This window comes from Bombus fervidus, chromosome 5 (assembly GCF_041682495.2).
Source record: "Bombus fervidus isolate BK054 chromosome 5, iyBomFerv1, whole genome shotgun sequence".
NCBI lineage: Eukaryota > Metazoa > Arthropoda > Insecta > Hymenoptera > Apidae > Bombus > Bombus fervidus.
This window is the reverse complement of record NC_091521.1, coordinates 16,974,119-16,999,012: the sequence shown is the minus strand read 5'-3', so window position 1 is coordinate 16,999,012 and position 24,894 is coordinate 16,974,119. Positions and strand designations below refer to the sequence as shown.

Here is a 24,894-nt window from a genome sequence, read left to right as displayed (position 1 = left end):
AACACGTTCAAAGTCGTAGAGGATTAAAATACGTACGTAAACCGAGAATAAACCAGCGAGATTCGGGGAGGACGAGAGAGCGAAAGCGAACGAAAATGAAAAGTTGGAATGCGTCATCGGCGAGATCAAAAGAATCCCGCGACCGACTGTCACGGACGGCGATATTTCACGCTTTTTACGCGTTCGAGAACCGACGAAGAAAAGCGAGAGTCCCTGGTCGTCCTCGACAAAAATTCGCGCAAAATATCTGTACCATTTCTCAGACCAACTGTTTATCATTTAACGCTAACTACAACTGTAATTAGAAGAACAATCGAATTTTCGCGTTCGATCAATATTTATGAGTTCCAACGTACGTATTTTTGCGACGAATCGTGCCGAATTTATTCGCAGAGTATCTCAAACGTTTATCGCTGTAGACCCTTCGATTTTTTCATTCGAATCGAAGAAATTCGCGTGGATATAAATAATTGGAATCGGCAAACATTCGTTCAATCCGGAACCGAGTAAAATCTCGTTCGGATGAATAGAGTGCCGATGTAAATGGAATTCCTGCAGTCGGTGTTACAAACGATGACCTTGACCACAGCATGTAGGCAGCAAAATGCGATTGCCTTGGCTGTGCAACGGCGACAATCGCCGCCGGTGGAGAAACAATGCTTACGTAACGCAGCCAATTATGCAAAATGCAACGTATGTCCACGTGCATCGCAGCGGTGCATCTTCTATTCTCTTAGCGTCGCGTGTATCCGCCTGGCGACTCCGCTTCCTAACGCCGCTGAACGATAATGCTCGTCCAAACATACCGCGAGACTGTGACCATCGTTATGTAAAACCTGTCCAACAGGGAAACGGAATTGTCTTCGTTAACTAAGGTAAAAACGAATTTCGTCTCCTGGTTCCTCGGTTTTCTAATTTTTCTTTTTCGATCGATCAATTTTTTTTTTTTCGCGACGATCAATCTCGACGATGAATGAAAGGGAGGACGTTGTATTTCTAATGGCGGCTCCCGGAGTCGAGGTTGAAGTTCAAGGTTACAGACGAAGAGGCTACGTCAAACCCTGTCTACTAAGAAAGACGAATCGATATGTACCCGGTGCTCCGCAAGTAAAATCAGACGGCGAGTCTGGCTCGAATGCAGGTGGTTGGAACTACTCGAGTTTCTACGACGAACATTTCGACGCAAGATTCAACCTTTTGCGACGTACTTTTATTAGCGATCGATTTTTCATCGCGATCTTGGCGCACAATTTTCTCCTGATTGATTCTCTGTAACGATTCTTGATAAAAATTGAGAAAATGCTTTAAAAAAGATTGAAAAAGGGGTGGGAAACAACGATGCAGAAGGTGTTCTCGACGTTTCGAACTAGCTTTCACGGATTTTTGAAGCGGTATTGGCAGCTCGAGTACAATGCCATCGATCTGTCTTCTAAAATAAAGACGAGTAGCGCAGCAACAAAGGAGACCCGAACGACCATTTATTTATTCCAGAACGACCGAACTCGATATGTTATTGTCATTTGCAGCGTGAAAGTTAATCGATAACACACGCTTCACCCGTTATCCATTTCTCACGTGTTGGACGCGTAAGCTATTCTTCGGATGGCCTCGAGCCACTAGACACGACGTAGACTGAATTTGGCGAATCATTTAGCGACCTGTGAAATCCTCACCTACATACTTATCAAACGTTTCTCTCGCCATTTGCCACGCTCTAAGTATTTCTACGCGTTGAATAAAATTATCTTTGAATTCGTTTTATCGACGATTTCGATCGTCCGATCGATTGATTTTTACGAAAGGATTGAAAGAAAATAAATCCACGTAAAAAGCTATTAAAATTAACAAAGTGGAAGGTTTCAAGTATAAAGAAACTCGAACGAACAAGAGAAAAATATATAAAATTGTCAACTTTGCCAGGGTAACAAAGTAGCAGATAGAAAGATCGATACGCGTGTCATCGAGCAACCTCGAGTAACTATGCAGAGAACCAAACAGAAGGGTGCACGCAAACTTGTTTACAAACCGAAGAAACGATGAAACAGGAACTCGGTGTGTGCAACGTATTTGAACGACAACAAAAAGTTGACCGCTGCGATGTTGCAGTCGCAGCAAAGATCAGCCGGGACCTTAATACTGCGTAGAAGATTCAAGAGAGGGAGAAGAGTACGTTCAAACTGCGTACTTTCGTAGTTAGGGAACGATGATTCACGAATACACCAGCCAATGCACCCGTGGAAAAATACGCAAATATAATAAATTCGTTGAAGCTTCGTTTCGTAATCAGCCTATCTGCGCTGATACGCACGTATATGAAAATAATTCGTTGATAAGACACGGATTTCGTAATTTTATCCAAAATAATCTTGTATCGCGAATTGTCACAATTTTTGCAACTGAAGTAGCAACGCTTTAAAAATCGTTGGAATAAATAAAACGGATGAACGACGATAAAATTATTTTCTATCGCGAAACATTATATTCTAGCGTGGCGATTAAAATTACAAATATTAGAAATAAATCCTCTGCCTCTATAACTTTTGCGATTAAAGACGCAGATGTTAAAAACTAATTGAAAGATTTGTGGAAAGTAATTGTTAAATTGCACGAAGGTATTAATTCTCAAATTTGCATGGCGTACGCTTTCTTGAAAAATATGTTTGTAACATCGTTTCGTTCACGGTAGAACGTTTCAAGCGAGAAGAATTCGTTATGTCTCTTGCGCAAATCTATCCGCGTCGTCGAATACATACGGCGGTATTTTTCAGGGAAGAAGAAAGTAGCCGAAAGTATGAGACAACTAGTTCGACCACTACAACTACAGTACGCGTGTGTATATCGTAGGAGAAACAAACGACATAACACGAGTCTCTCGAAAGCCAAACTGATCCACCTCCATTTTCAAATCTAAGGTAATTATTCGTTATTAACAAAATGCGAATGTTCGTACAATTTCATATTTTTATTAATATAACTGAAATCCAAATAGCGATCTGTTTGTATGTCTCGCGTTTTTGTACATTTTTACGCTCTAAAAGCTATTAATCATCGATTCGCTACGAATTCCTAAACACGGCGAACAAAACAGAATTGAAACGGATATTTGCGTCAGCCTCTACATATTACAAGTATTTTAAATTAGATATTCGTAGGTATTTAAATCTCCTACAACTACCATTGATTATTACTATTTAACTTTTCGAAAAATACGACTCATGGTCGCGAGTTTACTCGACGCAAGAAAATGATATAAATAGTTATAAATTACACAGGAAATTTTCAAACGTAATGTTTAGAAAAGACAATGTCAGAGTGCCTTCCAAGCGGCTCGTATGTCGTACTGTGAACTTATTACAATGCGTTTAAAACGCTCGTGAAACTCGTCGAATTTCGAGCGATCGAGGCCAAAGATTGCTCGCTTGGCACGTGCGCTTCGACGGACATAATGATCGTACCCATGCTACCGCAAAAGTCGTTGCAGCAAAAGTCACGTTTGATTACGACACACTGTGACAATATGCTTTGCACGATCGATAATGTTTGTGGCATCCAGCGACAGTTTTAGCGTCGCGCGTTCTCGGTCTTTGGCACCGAAAAGAAAATGCAAAACATTCGTCACGTTGCTCGGAACACAGCGCGAGCTTCGTTTTCGATATTCAAATCATTCTCCTATTCTAATTATCTCGTTATTCTACCACAAAGTCGCATCATCTTAAACCTAAACTTCGTCGTTAGAAAATCAAAGACTATTTTATTGTTATATTATTCTCGTCAGATTTTGTCGCGTTCGATCTCGTACCTGTATACGAGTTGAACATTTTAAAAAGCTTTCACGGTTACGAGACACGGTGTATTAGTTCAAATTCTTTTAAATATTTTTCAATACGAAGCGAAAGACCTGTCCGACCAGAAACTTTGCACATCTCTGTACGATCCTAGGAAAGGACGGACGAACGGTATTATAAAATAAAACTTCGTTTATCTAATTTTGCGTAGCTTTTCGTTCGTATAATACGAGTTCGGATAAATGGATTCAGGCGGAAATTTATTTCATCGGGCATTAACTGGAACTGTACACGCTCGAAGCCTCTCTTCGAAGATGTTTCATCGACGCGACGTTTAGGAGCTGCAACTGTACGCGAAGAAGAAGCACAACAGGTACGACATTCCCTTTTTACTAATCCACGAAGGTCGAGTTGCATTGTTACCGCAAGAAGCAGAACACAACGGGCCGCAATTGCGCGTTAGAAGCACCGTGCACTTTTTATGCACCATAAACGCAACCAAGAATCGAAGACGCTTATCTACGTATGTCGACAAACATGCTCGTGCTTCGACGAAACACCGATAAACACTTCGCGTTCGATCGTTTGTCGAACAACACTGGTACTTTGACAAATATCTTCGGATACGAAACTACGGACAAAGATTTTGCATCTATTCCAAAGGTAAAAAATTTGGAACGTCTGATTTTAAATATCGCGAGTTATATCGTTAGTCTTATTATTATCGTCATAGGCGAAAGAAATTCTCCTTTTACTAAGAGTCGTTTGATAATTGACCTGTATGAACATCAAACATAGGAAAATGTAGCGAGATATAGGAGCGTGGTATAGTGGTGTTAATATTCAACGCGTACCGAGAAGAAAAAAGGAGAAAACAAGCATGCGAATTTCTGACATTGAACTTCACTGTTGCACTCGTTTGCATATAGACGCACAGTCGAATCTTTCCCACTGGGCAAAGGAGGACACGACGATGATCCTTGCAACATTCGGGATTCCAAAAGCAATCCTTTCGCTGTAGCGCGCGTGAACGGAATACCGTTCACAGATCACTGTTGCACCGCTCTGTCGGAGAAACAACGACGAAAATACGAGCGCGCTTCACAAACGTGACTACGTACTACGCATTCCCTATGACCGTTCCTCGACGGGACATACGAGCACAGTTATTGCACCTCGTACAGTTAACGTGGAAATTTCCTAACGCACTGGAGTTCGGTTTGTTTGTTCGTTCGATATCGTACTTACGCACGTGTCGCGATACGCGTTTCCAACTTCCTAGAAACGGGTAAGTTGGCTCGGTTCGACGAGACGTAGGCAGCGCACGCGACGAGGGCTACGGGCGCACATATTCCACCGCGTCTAGAGCGTTACACACGTGCCGCGAATAGAGAAGCACGCGGTCAGCAACACACGACACGACCGAATGACCCGCGACGCGAATAAATTTCGCAAGATAGAACGACAAAGAACACAACGAGAAAGGGAGAAAGGGAGAAGGGGAGGGGAAGAACGTTACGGGCGAAAAGAGAGTGTAAGTAGTTTAGAGGAGAGACGATACCTCCGTCGCGCGTGTATCGTCGACCCGACTCACCGACTAACTGACTCAATGACTGACTGACTGACTGACTAACTGACTCGGAGATGCACGGCGCTAAAGGCAACTGAGTGCCAGCCGGCCGGTCTCGCTCGTTGCATGTGAGTGTGCAGCCGGTAGGGCGGCGGGGTGGGGGCAGGGAGGACGGAGGAAGGGTGCAGGAGGAGGGAGAGCCACGGGAGAAGCAAGAGAGGGACAATAGAGGATCGAGAGGAGGTGAAGGACGAGGAGAAGGCGATGGAGGACGAAAAGGTGGCAGCGGACCGCGTAGAGGGGCGGCAAGGGGAGAACGCTGAAGAAGGAAGGAGCGCGAGCGAGCCCCGTCTGACAAGTAACGTTCCGTCTCTACTTGCACTTTTCTTCGTAGGAAAATGTCGAGCACGGGATGACAAGCGATTTTCGATCATCGATCGAACACCTACGTTTTCCATATATTCCAACGTAATTATACCGTTGAAATTTTTTCTTCGTGGAACATTCTCGATTAGCCTATCGACGATCGCGCGAAGTAGGTCACAGCCTGATTCGTCGGCTCGTAAAATAAAAACCGCGCGTGAAAGCGAAATCCGAACTTTCTATTCTATCGGTTCGATCTACGTAACGCGAATGCGAGGAAAACATAGCCAGTGCGACGATATACGGCTATCCATAATCGATAAAAACGTGTAATACTTGACGATAGAAATGTAACCTTACCGCTCGAGGTCTTCGAGCGAGTTTGGTGCGATGCGAGCGTGGTAGGGGAAAGGAGGAGATATTAGAAGGAGGGAGATAGGAAGAAACGACGTATGCGAATAAGAGCAGAAAGGAAATGAAGAGGGACAGAGAAACGTAGATAGAGCTTGCGCCGTCACTGTCGAGCTTAGGAGTCAAGTTCTAGTGCACGGCCGAAACGGGAGAATCGACCTCCCCTCTTCGTCCCCCTCTACCGTCGCGAGCTGGCTCGTCCAATGGCACGGTAGTGAGGGAAATCGTCGAAAGCGAAGGGGAAGGGAGCGGTTCGCAATGTCGAGCGTGCGCGACGGCGAGCCTTGCATGGGGATTTCTACCAGGTGACCGAAATATACACCTCCGGCACCGAACATGTAACAACGAATCTGATAAGGGAAATAAGCCGCAGCTAGGTACCTTTAACGAAGATTTACGTTACGCTCGTAACGAATGCCCGACCAAGATGCTGCATCAGATACGCGCGTTTTCGTAAAGGCGTGTTTAAAACGCGCCGCGACGAAAGGAGTTGCCGAGCCGCGAGAAGCTATTCTTAGCCGCGCGACGGCGGAACGAGCGCGAATCGGAACGTACGAAATACCGAAGAATCGCGCCGAAACGATTATAATTAACGATCAGCCGGTTCTCCATCGACGCAGACACGCTCGATACCAGGTATAAATCAACAACTCGGCCAGATCGTTGACGAAGATAAAGCCGAGTGTCGCGAACGATCGTTTCCCTTTTCTGTATGGCGAGTCGATAAAGCTCGTTCGCGACATGCCAATAGCGACGAGCAGACCATTCGTGCAGATACGTGACCGACGATACAAACGATCCAGTACCAGTTTCGCGCTAAACATCGACGTTCGTCTATCGATAGACATCTCGTTCCGACTATTTTTACTTATTCGTTGCTGTGACATATTTTTCATGCGCGATCCGTATCGGCAATCCTTTTTAAAGAATCGCGGATAAATTTTCTTCCGAATACGGAAGATACGTTTGGAACGAAAATCACGTCACCGGCATAGCGCGATATTACGCGACAAGAAGTTAATCGTCTCGCTTTTAACTCTGAACTTGTTCATCCTGGCAGCCTCCGCTTTCTTTGTTAACAACGTAATGCACGGAAAGAACTATCCTTGCAGCGGCCTTTCGTGGAACGGAACATGTCCACGAACGATCTGCCGCACCTGCTCCGATACCTCTTTGATTCACAGCAACATACTAGACACACCCGTTTCGTTGTCCTCGCAGCAATCAAACTCGCTCTTTGAGGAAGTTCCACGATGCTTCCCCTTTTCTTTTTCACTCTTTTCGAAACAGTTTGGCCCATATGCCAGCTAACCGACACTCTATGTAGACGCACGATAATCAGCCGTGTGTGTGTGTACACGGCTGACTATCGCGTTCATAGGAGTAGCGTCGCGTGTCTGCGTTCGCTGCTGCAACTCGTGCGTGTTCGACTATGTGTCGACTATGTGTGTGCATGCGTGGACGCGCGAACGCGAGCGTCGATCGCATAAGTGGTCGTCAAGGTTAGCCACCTACTCGCTATCGCGGGATTCGTGCACACTCTCCGCGGATGCATTTGAGTCGTCTTGCCAGTTTTAAAGTTTATTACGTGCTCGCCACGGAGGATCGAGGAAACGAATCTCAGCGTGCACGCTGCCTCAGCCTTGTCCCGTTGCGTTCTGCGACTTCGCAGTTTTATGGCGCGTTTCGCGCGTCCATCGCGGTTGTGCAACACCCGCTCGCAGCGTACGCTAGCTTCGCGAGCGGTTTCTTCGGCTTTTTACGCTTTAAAAGTTGTTTACGATTGCTCCGACTGGAATCGATGAGATACTGTTTCAAAGAACGGTTCTTTTAATAAAACGGAGGTCGTTAACTTTAATAACACGACAGCCTTCTTTATGGCACGTCTTAACGATTCGCGCGAAATCTTTTTAGTCGTTGGTGTACTACACGTACAAGCAGAATTAACAAGATTAATATACTCTTATTCGAAAGTGCAATGGAAAATTATTTTGCTAATTAAAGAATATGTAATTGATTTATGATATCGTAAAGGAGTCAAGTTTCAAAATTTGTTATCTCAATTCCTAGTGAAGAGATAATTTTTGTAAATAACACCGAGAGATTCAAGTACTTTGACACTGGTATAGAACGGAGCAAAAGTATCCTTGCTTGTTTTTACGAACAGGTGAGTAGGACGAGGAAAGGTTAACAGGACTCGAGGATATTCCGTTTACATTCTTCGTCGAAACTGGTTTCTCCCTCGTTCGATCGTCAGGGATGCTGTATGGTCTTTTGGACCTTAGAAAGGTTGCAAAACGCGCGAGAAAAATCGACGAAATTAATTCCTTTCGTCTGAAATCAAATTCCCTTTACCCGAAGGAATTTTAATGAAAAGGGGCAATTCTAGATAACTATAATTTAGATTTCATTTTACAACAATATTCGTAAGCCATTGCATTATTAAATATTCAAAAACTATAGTTTTTATGGATTTAATCGACGTCATTGATATCACTAGCTCAACTTACATCCTATTAAGATATAAAAACCATGAACCTTCCTGTCTTAAAATACAACATATCGACCATACAGCGATATAACGTAAAAAACTGCGTGTCAATCGCGCTTTATTAAATTTGCATCCGAACAAAATATAAAGAAAAAAAGATTTTCCTCCTCCGCAATATGATACGTGAACAGCACGAAGGTAAAAAGGCAAAAGCGCAATGTCATCGATGAGTTGCACCTGAGCAATCTCATCTCCGTCAAACGTCGCAAACGGACAAGGTAAAGAAGACACAGTACTAAGCGTCCATTCGATTAAGTTACGACGGAAGCGTAACTCGAATGCGGAGGAAGTTGAAGCGAGGCAAGGAAGGAGGAAGAGAAAAAAGAAAGAAAGAAAGAAAGAAGTAAAAAAAGGAGTGTCGGTTCGATGCAAGGCAGAAGAAAGCAACGGCGGTGCAGCTGTTTCGCTGTTGGTCCGGTTGCACAATGCAAAATTCGGGTTCTAATTCTAAAGCGAGTACCAATCAGCCCGGGCATTGTTCACCCATGAAAGCTCGCAATTTTTCAGGGTTAATCGTTCCTTGAAACCTAATAAGCGACGAGCTAACGCCGTTGGATGTCGTTTTCTTAGGAGAAAAAAAAACACATCCCCGTTCAGGAGTGGACACACGTCCCCCGAAAAAATCACCAAGGGGATGCCGAGAGAACGTTCGAAAAATTTGACGCTCGAACACGCCTCGAATACGTCACGATCGGGACCGGTTAACAGTCGAGGTAATTGGCCATTGTGAATTCGCTGTGTGTCGCCAAAGAGTACCGTGCAAGTGGAGGAATATAGATATTCTAGCTCGTTTGAGTAATCTGACTTTCAATGGATAGCTAATAAGAAGTGTGAAAGAAAATCAATTAAGAAAGTGCGTCAATGTAAATGGGATAGGTAATCGATAGAAATCTCCTTGGGATTCCTCTTTCGATGTCCAAGAAAGTTTGTAACACGAATACCAACAAAGAATCTAAAGTACAGAGGAGTATGAACCATGCTACGTGTTATACAATCGAACCGTTTGAAGATAGGATACCACGGTTAAATTCTATGTACCAAGACGAAAAAAAGAAGTTTCGCAATAATGGAGTTCTACTCTGGAAGCTTCGCGTGATTCGTCCTATTCTGAAATTAACAATTGGAATACCAAAATTGAAACTCCTATCGAAAATCAATAAGATTCGAATAATTAACAAGCTGAACGTCACGAGTCTTAAGAAATTATTTTACATATTTTATACTGACAATTTTTGAAAGTAAATTAGATTCATTACAAGTGACATTTATGTAGTCGATACATCTTACGTCACGATGAACCTCCAATTATACTACATAAACTGCAGAGATAAATTGTTTCTTTGAAATTACGATTCACGTATACGTTTCTTATTGCATATTCAAATCTAAGAAACTACATCGTAAATTCGTGTATTACGTTTCTTGAAATAAAAAGATTCTCGTAAATAACCAGCCACGTTTAAAAAATTCCACGTGTTAAACCATTCTCAAAAAATTTCCGATAATAATGCTCGTTACCACTTTCTTCGTTCTATACGAAGAATTCTGGGAACTCGGCCAGTCGCTTGGACGCCTATGAACTTCAGCAGCCGGTCCAAAAACGCGATGCATCCAAAGCGATCCATCAAATCGGTCGACACGTTTGGTCTTGGGTGCACTGGATCGGTCACACCGTGGCGATTGCATATGCACTTATATCCCGCTATAAATAATGCTCGTTGACGGGGAACGAGAGGAACGATGACCAATCAGGTATGGGTGGAAGGGATTCACCGAAGCAAGTTGCCAGAAAGACGGAGAGAGAACAGTCAAGGACAACTTACGTGACCACCGCATTGCGACGCAGGAATCAACAACGATTCTAAAATTTTCCTCTTTTCTCTGCCGACAGAGACGAACTGTCCGTTCATAGACGATCGTATAAATAGTTCGTTCACCCAATACGTTTGAGAGCGATCCAAAGGTTGTAAATTCGCGGAAGAACGACGACAACACGCCGACCGATTCTTGAGACACCGGAAGAGAAGAAGCGACGGGACGCGACGTGTGAAACAGAAAAGAGCGTCTGGTATGTCAGGACGCTTATCAAAGCGAACGAGGAAGCGTCAATAAAAGCGTTCTCCAGTCAATTCCTGTTGAGTTATGGCCGATTTAGCGTGTTGCCTGTGTGACGGATGCTCTCTGCGCTTCTTCTTGCATCGCTGTTGCTTTTCGCTGTCATGTCTGTATTTCGTTTGAAGTAAACAGATCTACACCTGTTTTGAGACAGACATGGGATAGACGTTACGTTATAAATATTGCGAGTCGACTTCCTTTAGCGCTGGATATTTTACAACGATTATATATCTTCGCAAAGATTGTCGGATAACGTGGTATCCTGGTGCCAGGACGTCGGTAATAATTTTACTTAGACGTGATATTATACGTTCTTCGACACCTTCGTAAAGGTCGAATAAAATAATAACTCACCTAGCTCTAAGCATGCATGGAAAATGGACGATGAAGATTCTTCGATTCAACGCGGACTTGGACAAAAGATGAAGCAAGCAGGAACATGGAACAAAGTTCTTGGAACTGGACAAAAATACCCAAGGTACAAAAAGATCCACACAGATGCATCGAAAAGAAGCTCAGAAATCGCTATCACGCTCGAGGATCAGACGATCAAGACACATCCACGTCAATTATCTCGGTTGAGACAAACGCACTCTTGGACACCATGAAACTTGCATACTGAACTACGCTATACAGACGACACCCATAATCTAGTCGTATACTCGGGCTCCATAAGTGCGATTAAAGCTGTTAGAATTTAATCTTGAAGTTAAGATTAATAACCTGTGGAAGACACAATGTTTGTGTTGAAATAATATTCAGTGATGTTTATTAAACAGAACTACAGAACCTGATGTATATAAGCGAGTGATATAATTAACAACGTATACAAGAATTGTTGATTGTTGGTCAGTTACTCTCAGACTAGACTTAGGTAGTAACCCATGATCCCTTAAATACTTTGAACCCCGCTCTCTATACGGTAATGAGTATGACCTGTGTAAGTGTCCTGTTCAAATGCCTGTGTGGGTGTCTGTGTAAGGGTATTGGCCCATGCGTGAAATATCGTTGTATTGCAACAAAAGCCCCATCAAAATCAACTCAAAAACGCGCAATTATCAAAAGATACAAGAAAAACGAAGTCGCCGAAACTACGTCATCGTCTACCGAATCTCCGATCCAAATTCTTCGCTAGGATCTCACCAATCATGCAGATTGCAAAGAAGAAAAAGGAAAACAGACGATAAAAGAACCTACGTCCGTAACACGACTCGGGACTTCTACCTGCCAATACATAGAAAATCCATGGACAAGAAAGATAAATCCCCTCATTGTCCCGATTACGAACCGGCCACGCTGAAATCATCCAGGACTACATCATCGGCGAAACAGACCGACCATACCGTCACCATCTGCGAAAATCAGCCGCTAACAAGTCACCGCGAACGATACGAATGTACAAAATTTGAACAACAGAGACGAAAAGATGGCATCGAATCTAGCACAGCGTCACCATCCAAGGAACATTTAAGAAATACGATTCAGTTCGTTAAAGATTCCGAGCTATATGACAGAATCGGAATCAGAAAAAGTGGATGCGTGGGAAAAAGAGAATAGTACGTTAATAATAGTATTCCGTTAGAAATATCTAGTTTATTCTTGTTCGTGACAAGTATCGTTTATACGATATCGTAAATTTTACGAATTAATCTTCTTTAACGATGCAGTCGTTGGATCGATACTTGGATCGTATCGTGGAAGAACGACACGGCATTAACGGTGCTCGTTGAAAGAAACAGTTAAAGGAGCTCGATCGTTTCTCCTTCGTCTTCCGTTTCTTCTTTTATTTTTGTATTTTATATCAGCTTGTACGCTCCCTTCGGACCGTGAGATAAACCTTGACCAAGTTAAGGATAACCGCATTAAGGTAGCACTCTCTCGTAAGCCAATCAACCGAGGAAAGTGCTTAACGGAAAGTGAATTATTGTTTGTTCTTACGTCGAGCAAGTGTGACGAGAGAGTATAAAAAAATAGAACGACGCCTTTCGAGCCCATTCACCGGACAGTGTTGATCTATTCGCGTTAGAATACCTTTGTTTCGTCGTTCTTTATCGAGTGCGTGGTGACGTACTCTTCTATGGCGTAGATAGTTAAGAAAGTTTAAAAAAAAAAAACAACGAGTTTAATATGTAAAAACTTGTGGATTATTAATTGTAAGGCTGTGGTTTCTTAGACAAATTCTATGACATATCATACAAGAAACATAAGATAGCGGACGTAGAAAATGAACAGGTATTATTAAATTACCGATTAATGCACGTTATCGTCCTGTTTCGTTTGACCTAAATTCGCATATTTCGTTCATATTTCGTTAATAACTTACTTACGTAACGAAGCATCGCTATTCTATTCGAACAAGAACATCGTAACTCACCTGCAACAAAAAATGAGATAATTTGTTAGTGAGGACTTTATATAAAATACATAAACATTCTTTTACATAAATATATTATTCATTCCGGCAGTCTCATCGTATATTATCGATTACAAAATTATACGAATATAAATTAAACTGATGAGACTATTCTCTACTACTTCACTACCGAAGGACAATGTGCCAATAATTTTTATCGATTCGTTATTCGGCCGTTTTGGAAGACATTAACCGTTTTTTTTTTTCCTTTTTTTTTAAGTATATAAACGATCAAAGACTCGATCGATCAAAAAAATTATTCTCTCGGAGAATCGCCGGTAATTGTTCCCGACGAACAACGAAATCTTCGTAACGGTTCCTCCAACTTGTTACATCCGGAGCAACTCGTGGCAACCAACCGAAACCGCGTCCGTTCAGCAACGAGAAACTTTACGGATGCTTCTGGAGAGAGCTTCGTCGGTGGTTTCCCGATACATAGTCCCCGTGGAAGCGCGCTTTACGTGACGAGCTTTCATTTGCCGATCTCACGGGAATGTCAAGGTTCCCGTTGCAATTTCACGCTGAAACACGATTCGTGCGTCCAACCTTTCCTCCCCTGAGCGCCTGCCATGGAAACTTCGCGGGACCATCGGCTATCGAACGAGCTGAAATTGGGTCAAGTACGGATTTCCCGTGGAAACACGTGCAACGTGTTCGTGAAAAGAGAATAGAACGGTGGGAAATGACGGTTGGAATCCTTTCGTCGAAATGGAATCTAAACTTAATAGTAGAACTATAATGTATTACGAGATATATACATGGCAAAGTTACTCCGACTGGAGTGTAGTCTCATTTCGATTTAGATTACGCGTTACAATTGTACATCTTCCGATTACTCGTCTTGCAACTGATATTTCGAAAAGAGAAGAACAGACCGATAGAAGAGAACGTTATCGTTTCGCGGGCTGTCGAGGAAAACGCATAAATAGAAGAACGATACGTGTGTCTGGAAAGACGAGGACAATAAAAGCCGCGCTCGCCGTTGAAAGCGGATATAGGTCAACCAAACGAGTCAGGATTACGAAGGATGCGCGTACCCGACACGTGTAACGGAGATATTTCCCGCTACCCGTTCCTCGGTGCGTATTTTTTCAACAGCGATGTCTTCTAAAAAATAAATTATGTACAGCGAACACGCGTGGATTAAACACACCACGACAACCATAATAATTAGAGTGAAATTCGTTATCCTGTAATACCGCTGGCCTCGTGATAATTGACCCAGATTATCAGATAAACGATTAATCAGATAGAATTTTGTATTCGTGTAATATTATGACGTATAATAATATACGGCGAACGTTGGTTTTGTCAAAATTATTTGTAACAGTTGTAACAATTTTTGGCAAATCGCGTGTAAGAAACTGCTCGACTTTCTAAATACGAAAAGAAAAATTAAAAAAAAGAAATTAAAATTTGTAAGCAAGATAATTCTCTCCTGGCTGTTCGTCGCAGGTGATTCAGATGCTTTAATCGCGTCGCTTCGTAAACATTCATGATTTTTAATTGGCCGTTATACAGCTCGTTACGAAATGTGTCGGAAAGCCGACGACGTCGTGTTGGCGAGAGTAACCGCGTTTACCTTCGTCGATTTCTTCGACTAACGAGTTCCAGGTAATCGCGTCAGTTTTTCTCCCAACGATCCTTCGATCTTGATCCGATCGTCACGCTATTCTTTGAAAAAATCTTTTTACACGCGATCGTGTGAAACGTCTCGTTAGTAGCTTTCCGATCGTATTAATATTCTCAATCGCGTAAGAGTATTATTTCCCGACTATTTTCCATATTTCTATTTTTCCTTATTTAAAATTCCAATCCCAACTCGACGTACGTACGCGTAATCGATCGTTCGTCTATAGATTTGTAGAAAAATGTCGACCACACCCTGTATAACACCTGTGCCTCGACGTGTGGAACCGCGAGAGACCGGGAACCTAGGAGAGGAGCTGGTCAGAGTACGCAAAAGGAGGAGGCAAGTAGGTCAGTAGGTGAGTCGTGCTAAACAGTGCACGGGAGTGTCCCGACATTGACCTATATGTCTACTTTGTGTGTGCACTTGCCTTCCCCTTCCGTGACCCCTCTCTTTTCTCGCACACCTCTCGTTCTCCCTTTCGCCCGGTCTCTCTTTTACACGACAGCATCCCCTCCAGCGATGCGCTTTCCAGCCAATTGCATATAGGGTCTGCTCGTGCACTCCGAGTGCACTTTCCCCACCATAGCGACGCCAACCCCGGCGCCGGACCGTCCCGCCACCCTGGAGCAGACGCGATCGATGGCCTGACGCGCCCGACCACCGCCAACAATTCGCGATTCCCCGCTTATCTGTCCTCCGGTAAATCCCTTTACAACGATTCTTGATCCTCGTGGTCGAAGAATGCAGGACAATACGATAGGGGAAAAGGAAGGTTGGAGTTTCGCATTGAGATTCACATTGCATGGGATGGGTGGGAAAGTTCGTTCCAATTTTTAAGGAATTTGGTCGACATAAAAAAACACATTGAAAAGTTTCTCGTCGAAACGGCTGAAAGGTACTGGAAGCATGGGATATTCGAGTTGCGTGGAGGATGCAGAAACTGGGATAAAAAATGACACCTATATAATTCGATAAATTATTAGGTTGTCCGAAGAGTGTCTTTCTTTTACAGACCCGTCTTTTACAACGACGTATCTTTGTACAAACGTGAAATCTAATCTGTCGAACGTGGCGATCTTTATTTCGATAGAACGAAATGGATCATACGCGTAATTCGATAAAATAATATAAAACGAGAAATATCGTACGTCCGTTATTTCCTTATAAAACGAAAGAAACTTTTCGGACGACCTAATACATGCAATCGAAATGTAAATAAATCGGGACAAACTTCCCGAGCGACCCAATGACGCGAACTGTTGATCCTCGGAAAAGTTCGAATAGACGGAGTAGTATCGTATTTCGTTGAAAGAAGGAAAGATTTTGTTTGAATCTTTAGTATCGTATAACGTGGACCTGGTTGTCTGTTGGGTTGCAACGGATCATACCGTATAATACGTTTCATTCTCCTGACGTATTCGCTGTAGAACGTATATACACCGTTAACCCGAGTCTAAATCAAAGCGACGAATCTTTTTGCAATTCACGCGATCGACGAACGCGCACCTGAACGCGTGCTCGCAGCCTTGCGGAAATATAAATAGCGATCGCGATAGAAAAGGAAGGAAACTTGAACGAGTCAGTCACACTCCGCGTGTTTTCCTCACGGCGTGCACCGAGCTTCAGCACCGCGACGAACAACGACGACGACGACCCTGGTCTAGCCGTGTTACGTAAAGCCTGGCACCGCTGTGGAGAGCCGTTCCCTCTCGTTTTATCGCCAATACGACCGCCACTTTCGATCGCGTCGAATAACACGTTCCGACCGAATCGTAAATAAACGATCTTTTCCTCGACGAAGCGAAGCGAATCATCGTTTTGTCGTTGATTCTGCTTGAATTAACGCTTTAACGATGGCACTCGTAAATTGACGTTCCACGCGAAATTATCGTATCGCTGTCTGCAAAGTATTTTGTCTTCTTCCTTTTATTCGTACGAATCGAATCCTTACGAGTCTACTCGAGAGCGAAGGAAATTGTTGCGATAAAAAGACGAGATTAGATAAAAGGTAATCCGAGGAACGCGGCAAGTTTAACGAAGACAAAAATTCCCGCGAACGATTCGATTATTCTCATCGGCAAGTAAACCTCGCGGTTGCTCTGTCATCGAGCAATTTCGATGGAGAAAAATGAAAAGTGGAAAAGTGAGAGAGAGAGAGAAAAGTGGAAACCGTAGAGAGAGAGAGAGAGAAACGTTCGGATAAAAAGTTTCCACTGAAAATAATTACGTCGCGAAGCAACGTCTTATCATCGAAACAAAGCGTAACGCGTCGTGCCTTTATCGTACTTCGAACATACTTTGCAATATCTCGTTATTTTGCTTTTTTTCTTTTTCTTTTTTTTTTTTCTTTTTCGATATGACGCACGTATCGAGGCGTTGCGCTGGTCATGCACGAGAATCGACGCAATCACGACAAAGAAATTCGGTGAGAGCAATCGCGCAGAAAAGCAAACGCGTTTTAATCGTACGTTTTTAACCGCGAAACATTAACAAAAGCGATATTTCAAAAAGTAGAATATACGATTTACCAAAAAGAAACTCGTTAAGTATAAATTATGTAAGCAACCTCGTTCCTACGACAGTCTACGCTTCAATTCGTATCTTTGTCTCGAATAGTCGTTAAAAAATCTGGTTTACCGATTCCGATGTTTAAATTGCTCCGTGGCAAATGTATTCGCGCATCGATTTATATTACAAATCGTATTTACATCTTTCGTGTTTACAAACGAAGCCTCTCAAGAAACGTCGCGATGATCGTTAGTTCCGGTGACTTTTAATGATCAGACGGGTCATGTTCTCGCTCGAGACGCGAACAAGAAACGACGATCGCAAAAGCGATACCAGTCGGCCATGCAACCCGATAAAAATTACAACGATGACGCAACCTGCAAGTAAAAAGATAATTTCATTGAAATCTGAAAAGCTGTACGCGAGGACAGTCGGAAGGCCGTGTTTTTTCCCCGCGCCCTTTAATTCACCTTGAAGATTATCCTCTCTTTTTATCGAAATATTGGATCTAACTGCTGAAAATTGATCCCGAGAGCAAGCTTGAATTCTCAAAAGCGAAAAAAGTGAAAAAGATCGCGAGAATTTCCTGCGACTATAGTCGACCGTAATCGTAGGCAATTTTCTTATGAACGCAGAAAGTTACTTGGCAGATGCATTAGAATAATCGTAAATGAATAACGAATAAGAGTAATGCAATATGCGGTTAGTATACTTACGTAAATTATTTTCTTCTTATGTGGTAAAAAAACTACGTTATATATTACGTATTTACACTGATAATTTGAATGTTTTGCCAATTGAGGAACGTTCTTCTTCTGTAGCATGCGATTTCAATTATTCAGGAAGAAATCAATTATAATAATTATCCTAATAATAAAATTACACCGCAACGTGGAAAATGCAGCTTGTTACTGTAACGATGGAATCGTCTGATCTTAACGACACGAACTGTACTGATTAAAACTCCTGCAAGATAATTCGAAAGAAAACTAATATCAAGGAAACCAGAGCAAATTACTCGATAAATTTATATATATATATATATATGTAAGATCGTAAATGTTGGGATAATTCATATGATCGATTCTGAAGTCTGAAAATCGAGTTTTATCGTGAAAGTAATTAGATAAAATACAAAAATAAACAACAATTGATATCCGTCTATAACAATAAATAACAATAAATTACATAGACGCGAAATAGCAAGTTCTGTACAATGTTTACCTGAAAATCGAGAATCGATTTTCAACGTCCTGAGCTACCGCTCTTTCTCCGTCAGTCTTCAAAATTTTAAATGGTTATTCCGTGCTCTTGTCTGTCTCTGATGTTGCTCTCTGTCCGTCCGTTTGGGAAAAGAGCGTCTCTCAAAAATGGTTGTCCGTAAAACCTTAAGAGGGTCGCGCTCTGTCCGTGAAACGAAGAAAGTCGTGCTACCCGTAAAACAAAAAGAGTCCCTATCCCACGTGAACTCTAGGGAGTCTACATATATATATATATATATATTAGATATAAATTATATATATTCTCCTATACCTCGTATAATTAATAACATTAAATTTGATGCAACGTTAAATTTGAAAAAGATACTGTCCTACGACTCTGGCTTTCGTTTGACTTTTTTTCATCCCTTCTTGTTTGATCCCATTAAGAAGGAACAGATGTATCGTTGTAAAATCAAGCTTTTTGAAAACCAGGCTGACGATATTGGAGAAAATAGTCTGTTTAACCAGTGTCTTTTATCAGTTTTATCGCTCGATCTCCAATTACGCCCAGTGTTCCCAAGTAAAACAGCTTTACTCGAGCGAGGAACCCACTTGTCCTAATTATAAAAACGTGCATCGAAGGTTGATATCTTAAATAAGAAGATAAAAAGCCTAAAAAGATGACAGCCTTGTCGATGAGATTTAACCTTCGACCAAAAAGGCAATAAACCACCTCGTTACCTTACCTCGTTATAATTCGCCCTTTTTCTTCATTTTCCATCCTCTCGAATTAATTTCGTATCGACAGAAAATACCAAGCCGACGGTAATCAATTAATTCGGACACCTTGACACGTTCGTTTCTAATCTCCGGATTTTCCTTATCTGCTATACGTCTACTATCTACTATATAGCAATAAATCATTTTTACACGCATGCACGATTCGTGCAATGTAAAATCCTACGTAATATAGAAATGTATGTAATCTAGCTATGTGGCGCAGAAATTTCATCGAAATTTCACACAGCGAGAAGCAACCACGTTGTTCCTTTCGTCGAAAAGATCGACCAACTTCTTTCCTATGGAAACCGACAAACCTTCAAAACCTTCGAATCTTCAAAAACCTCGCACGAAAGATTCGATAAAGATTCCACAAAAACGACAAATAAATTATCCCTCTTCTTAAAAAAAATTTACGAAATCTTCCAACATAAAGATAAGATCGTCTGCAAAATGCCGACGTAAGAATCCCATGAAAATTGCGCGATAAGGAATCATAAGCCGTCTAACAATTTCCACAAACAATTTAACTCTTTCCCTCTCTTTCTCTCTCTCTCTCTCCGTCTCTGTCTTTCGCAGCTTGAAAAAAACGGATGGAAAAAATTCAGAAAGAAGAGTAGCGTTCCGCGTCGAAGCAACGTCACCCTATCGGAAACAGGCACTTGGCCGTAGGGCAAACGTCTGAACCGCGACGCAACGCAATAATTGCACGTGCTGCTTACATAATCGCGCTCCGCCGTTGCAAAACCTTGGATGCATCGCGATCAATAAACTCTTCGTAGCCGTCTATTTATATTTGCCGCGAACGAACCGCGACAGAGAGACAAACTCGTGCATATTTATCGAAAACGCGCAAAGCGGATTATCCAGGAGAAACGAGCAACGGAGGAGACTTGGACGATGACACGATCTATCCGGGGGACGACTATTTTCCGCCGTTGAATCCGCGTTTCGATCTCGAGAAATTTGTTAAACAGCCAGATACGACGAGTAACTTGTTTTTTTGTATCTTTTCCTTCGCGCTCCTTCTTTTTCCTTTCTTCTTCGATCACGAGCTACGTATCGCTATTTACATATGCGAGTTCCTCGCGGGACAATCTTATCGACTATATCGAAGAGCAAACAGGTCGGGTCAAAAATCTTGAAGCCTTTTAGACGTTGTTAACGATCGGACGTTGGCTATGCGCTTGGAATAAAAATGAAAGACGACTCGCTCGACCAAATTCGAAGCAATCGTGCATTTAGATTTTCGGGGAAAATACCGTTGACTTGCTACGAGAACGATGCAGCTAGGAAAAGTAATTTTTTTACTACATCGGTTTAAGGTAAAAAGCTTGAAGAATTATTAATTGCTCGGTCATTTAGCGACGACAAATCTTTGCACGACGGTGATCTTTCTGTAAACGATACATTATACTATAGAGGTACGTGAATACCCACGTATTTCTCGTAAATGGAATCTCATTAATCCAAAAAGAATACAGTTATTCTTTAAGTCATTTTCGACACGGTCGTGTTCTTCTGCTGCTGAAAGCTTCTCTAGTCTCGGAGAAACACAAGAAATATGTACCATACGAGATACACTCGTTATTCATAACCATAATCTCTTCTTTCAATTTTCCATTGTAGTTTCTCTGTAAACGTCGAAGGTTCCTTTGTTCGTTGAAACAACCTTCTCATTAGAGTATGAAAACTCGATCGCGGTAAAGTCAAGAAATATATTTAACGCAAGTAATTAACGCGAGCGGCCGATCGTTTAGAAGGAAAACTTCAAGAAACACGGTAGTTTCGTGCGATTACGATAGATCGAACGAACCACAAACCCAAACCAGGTTTTTCGTCGCAGGATATCGTCGCAGTAGCCAATTTCGTTTCACGTTTCCCGCATAAACGGTACTGGAAATTACCGTTTGCCCGCGATATACGATATTTGGTGGATTGTACGAGTTCGTTCATGGAAATAATCCCTGAAATTGCACGTTTCAGGGGACGGGTTGCAACTGCAGGATGTCCTGACCCGATACGACAAGCGAGAGATCGACCGAGCTATCTAAACGGGCGAACGTGAATGTCCTACGCCCACACGATGAAATTCTATCTCGTTAATTAGCATAAAAACGTAGAACGGATCCTTGCGTTGGCCGATGTTCGTTTGGAATTAAAAGCAACGGGCATCGGTTACGCCATAAACTGCCGAAACTCGCGCTTCAGAAATTCACTCCTTCGTTTAAGCTACTCGAAACAACTTGCAGATCGTGTTTCAAAATCATGGCGAACTTGAAGCTACATGTTTGGCTCGACATCGATACTCGGTGACGGGCGAGTTGAATTCGACGCGAGTTTTTGAAACGTCCTCTTTCGGGATGCATTTGATAAATCGCAACGTTGTCGGGAATAAAATAAACGTACGTGCAATAAAGAAACAACACGAGTAATCGGAGGTGGATGAAAATTGATCCTACGAAGACATCGGTAATACGTGCTTACGTATTTCTAGCCACATTCTAAAAGTTTATATAAACTTTATCAAGTGCCAACTACGTGCAACTTTAGCGACACGGGTGTATTCCCTGATTCCATTTAAATTAAAGAATTCGTAATGAAGAAACGTTCGATCGTGACTTTGAAACGATAACAAAAATATTGACATTTTCATCGAATTGCAGCGAGTGTTCAAATACTTGTGGACGATCAGTGATCATCTACCGATCAGCTTTTGCTTAATCGACCAGACTTAAAAGCGAATTTTTGAAAAACACCCGATATACGTATAAGTATACAGTATACGAACCGGCAGTCGGAGCAAAGGAAAACGATTCTTTGTGGCAGATGTTAGAGCAGCTTGCTAATTGACTCGTTCAACGAGGTTCAAATATAAGAGTTAGTCGAATGATAGGGAAAATATATCTACACCCAACAAGGCCATTCGCGGATAAACAAACTAATTCTAACTTATTTTTGTATTCCTGAAAAGTTTACTCTTGAAAATGAATAAAGAGAAAATCGTAATTTTTAAGATAAGAGAAGAGATAAAATTATTGCACAAAAATATCGATTTGGAAAATTACGCTTAATTCGTGATGCATGTAATTCTCTTTGACGAGACAGTTCGTGCAATCCCATCCCCGAGGACGCGAAATCGTACGATACCCGGAGTATAATCTCGCGCAAGGCCGTCGATTATCCATCCTTCTAGTTGGCGTTCAACGCTACAAATCAATACCATTCAATTGTCGCGAACGATAGTCTAATGAAACGCGATGATCGTCACGCATTTGCATTCTATTTATCGTCGATATAGTTACTTATGCAATTCGCATTATTTCTGCTTCTCCTAGTTAATAATTCAGGATGTATTAATTATTAGCGGAATAATTAAGAGAAATATTCTAAAGTTAAAAAATCTTTCAATATATTTTCAAATTTGTTCACAGAATGAAAACTTTGAAGTTGCCTACCTTTATCCTTTATTTAATTCTGTTAGAAAAGAAACTTTCTTTCTTCGAGATTATGTTATACATTTTCAATCAAACTCTACGTGAGTAAGCTAGGATCGTTTATTTCTAAATCGTTAAAACTTTCCCATTTGTGATGAATTATTAAACTTTGCTCGTGAATTTTCTCGAAGCAAATTTTTTAACATTTTACTTAGAAAAGCTTTACGTATTTGATCTAATAACTGATCGCACAGCGTTGTAGACACTTTGTTAAACGACCTACGACTTCTTCAAATTTTTCGCAAGCCTAGAACAGTACATATTGGAGGTGGCCATAAACGATCCCGTTTGCGCAAGGCACGTGCGAAAATAAACTTGTACACGAATAGAGAAACACGCTAACCCCTTTCTGATTTGATTCTTGTGAAAAGCCGAATTAATACATAAAAATACATAAAAATTCCGATAGAAATATAATTCAGCTAGCTTAACCACATGCTGTATAAAAATTCGTATAAAATGAAATTTGAGTAAAAATGCGATATAATCTTGCACGAGGAAGGGAAGAAATAATTGAGTTCAAAGTTTTAGGCCCGGTTTAGTATATCTGCAGTTAGTCCTTGATTACGTAACTTCTGCTCAGTCATGACCTTGAAGCAATTCAAGGTTAGGATATATAGTCTAAATCCATTCGAATTCATTTCGAATAACACTCTGTTTACTAGAACTATGTGGTTGACCTTGAAATGAGTATTGAAAAATTAGACAGAAGAGATCCGACAACAAAAAGCATGATCTTTCTTTCAAAAGCGGGTAGCACGTTTTTCATAAATTATTCAACCGAGGACGCGTGTTAATAGTACACCGGTTTTAACAAAGAACAGCATCCAATCATAATGCAAATCGAAGCACAATGAGAGAAAGAAGGAGAGGGATGCACAACATGCACAGGCCAATATAATAAAGCAACAGTGAAGCAATGAATAGAGAAGTACGTATATTGGGAGGAAGGGAGAAAGAACGACAATGCAACACACCGGAAGAATAAAGAGGAAAAGAGAAAGAGGGACAACAGAAAACAGGTTAGAAAAGGAAAGAAAAAGGCGGCGTTACTAGTAGAGAGAGAGAGAGAGAAAGAGAGAGCAGAAAAAACCGACAAGGGAGAGAGATGCAAAAATGGACAGAGACAATACGATCGCATAGTTCGTCCTTGGACTTATATAACAAGGAAGAGTCTGGCAGAGAAAGAGGAGAAGGATCTCGGTAGAAGAATGGAAAAAGGATGAAAAGAGAATGAATTAAAAATAAAAGGGAAAACAATGGCGCACGCCTGCCCTCTAGTAGCGACCGAAAGGTTCTGGAAATTTCGCGAAACAGCGTATTCCTAGAAAATTCGAACTACGTACTATGTTTTATAAATTGTACACCTATACAAAAAATGTTTTTTTAGGGAAAGAATCACTGACACATGATTGTAAAAAGTTCGATGAAAAAGATAAATTGTATATTAAATCTTTGCAAAATGATGCAAGACAATTAGTTGCTCGATTTAAATATACTTATACGCTATTAAACGTCTCCTAACCTCATCCTTTGTCAATAAACATTGTATATAAAATAGAATATAACTTTTCCTAACATCTTCATTCTGTTTAACATTATTGCCTCGATAGATTGCTAATAAAAAGATAAAAAACAATTGAATATTATTATTCGAATATTTGCTTCCTTGCGCTATTTGAAACTTAACCTCCAATTAGTTTTTAATTCAACTATATTCGTTTACTTAGCACAATAACTTTCTTCAACGTTATTAACCCAACATAGATTTTCATTAAATGACAAAATAGTTTCTAAAAGAATTCACTTTTATTTACTTTACTACATCGCTCCTTTCGTCTCTGCCTTTCATAGAACGAAAGGGTTGAACGGCAACAAACACAGGGAGGGTTAATTCGCACTAGCTTGAGGTAGGACGTGCACGAACGGTCGGCAGGTGTCGCCACATTGCAACAGATGCCGGACTCGGTCAAGCGATAATAATTCTCACGTGTCTCTGTCAAGCGGTACCCTGGCTTCAATTCACTATACGCGAGAGATTATCTAGGTTAGAGACACGCCGTTAT

At 41.5% G+C, this 24,894-nt stretch overlaps 1 protein-coding gene and 1 long non-coding RNA gene across 9 annotated transcripts in view; one reads left to right on the top strand and one right to left on the bottom strand.

The window, feature by feature from the left end:
- The window catches only part of LOC139987508 (uncharacterized), a 252,164-nt gene extending 227,687 nt beyond the window's left edge, over positions 1 to 24,477 (top strand). Inside the window, exon 2 of the long non-coding RNA XR_011799867.1 lies at positions 23,906 to 24,477. This is a non-coding gene — a long non-coding RNA (uncharacterized lncRNA). The remainder of the gene's footprint in view (positions 1 to 23,905) is intronic.
- The window catches only part of Usp (retinoid X receptor ultraspiracle), a 144,903-nt gene that overhangs the window by 119,143 nt on the left and 866 nt on the right, over positions 1 to 24,894 (bottom strand). For 2 of the 8 annotated variants that reach the window (XM_072003830.1, XM_072003829.1), the window contains exon 1: positions 5,347 to 5,494. The exons of 1 other annotated variant lie outside the window; for it this stretch is intronic. The gene's annotated coding sequence lies outside the window, so the exon portion shown is untranslated. Of the gene's footprint in view, positions 1 to 4,639; positions 5,011 to 5,033; positions 5,324 to 5,346; positions 5,525 to 24,894 lie in introns of those variants that run through there. 5 more of the 8 variants (XM_072003825.1, XM_072003824.1, XM_072003828.1 and 2 more) reach the window with 5 other exon arrangements.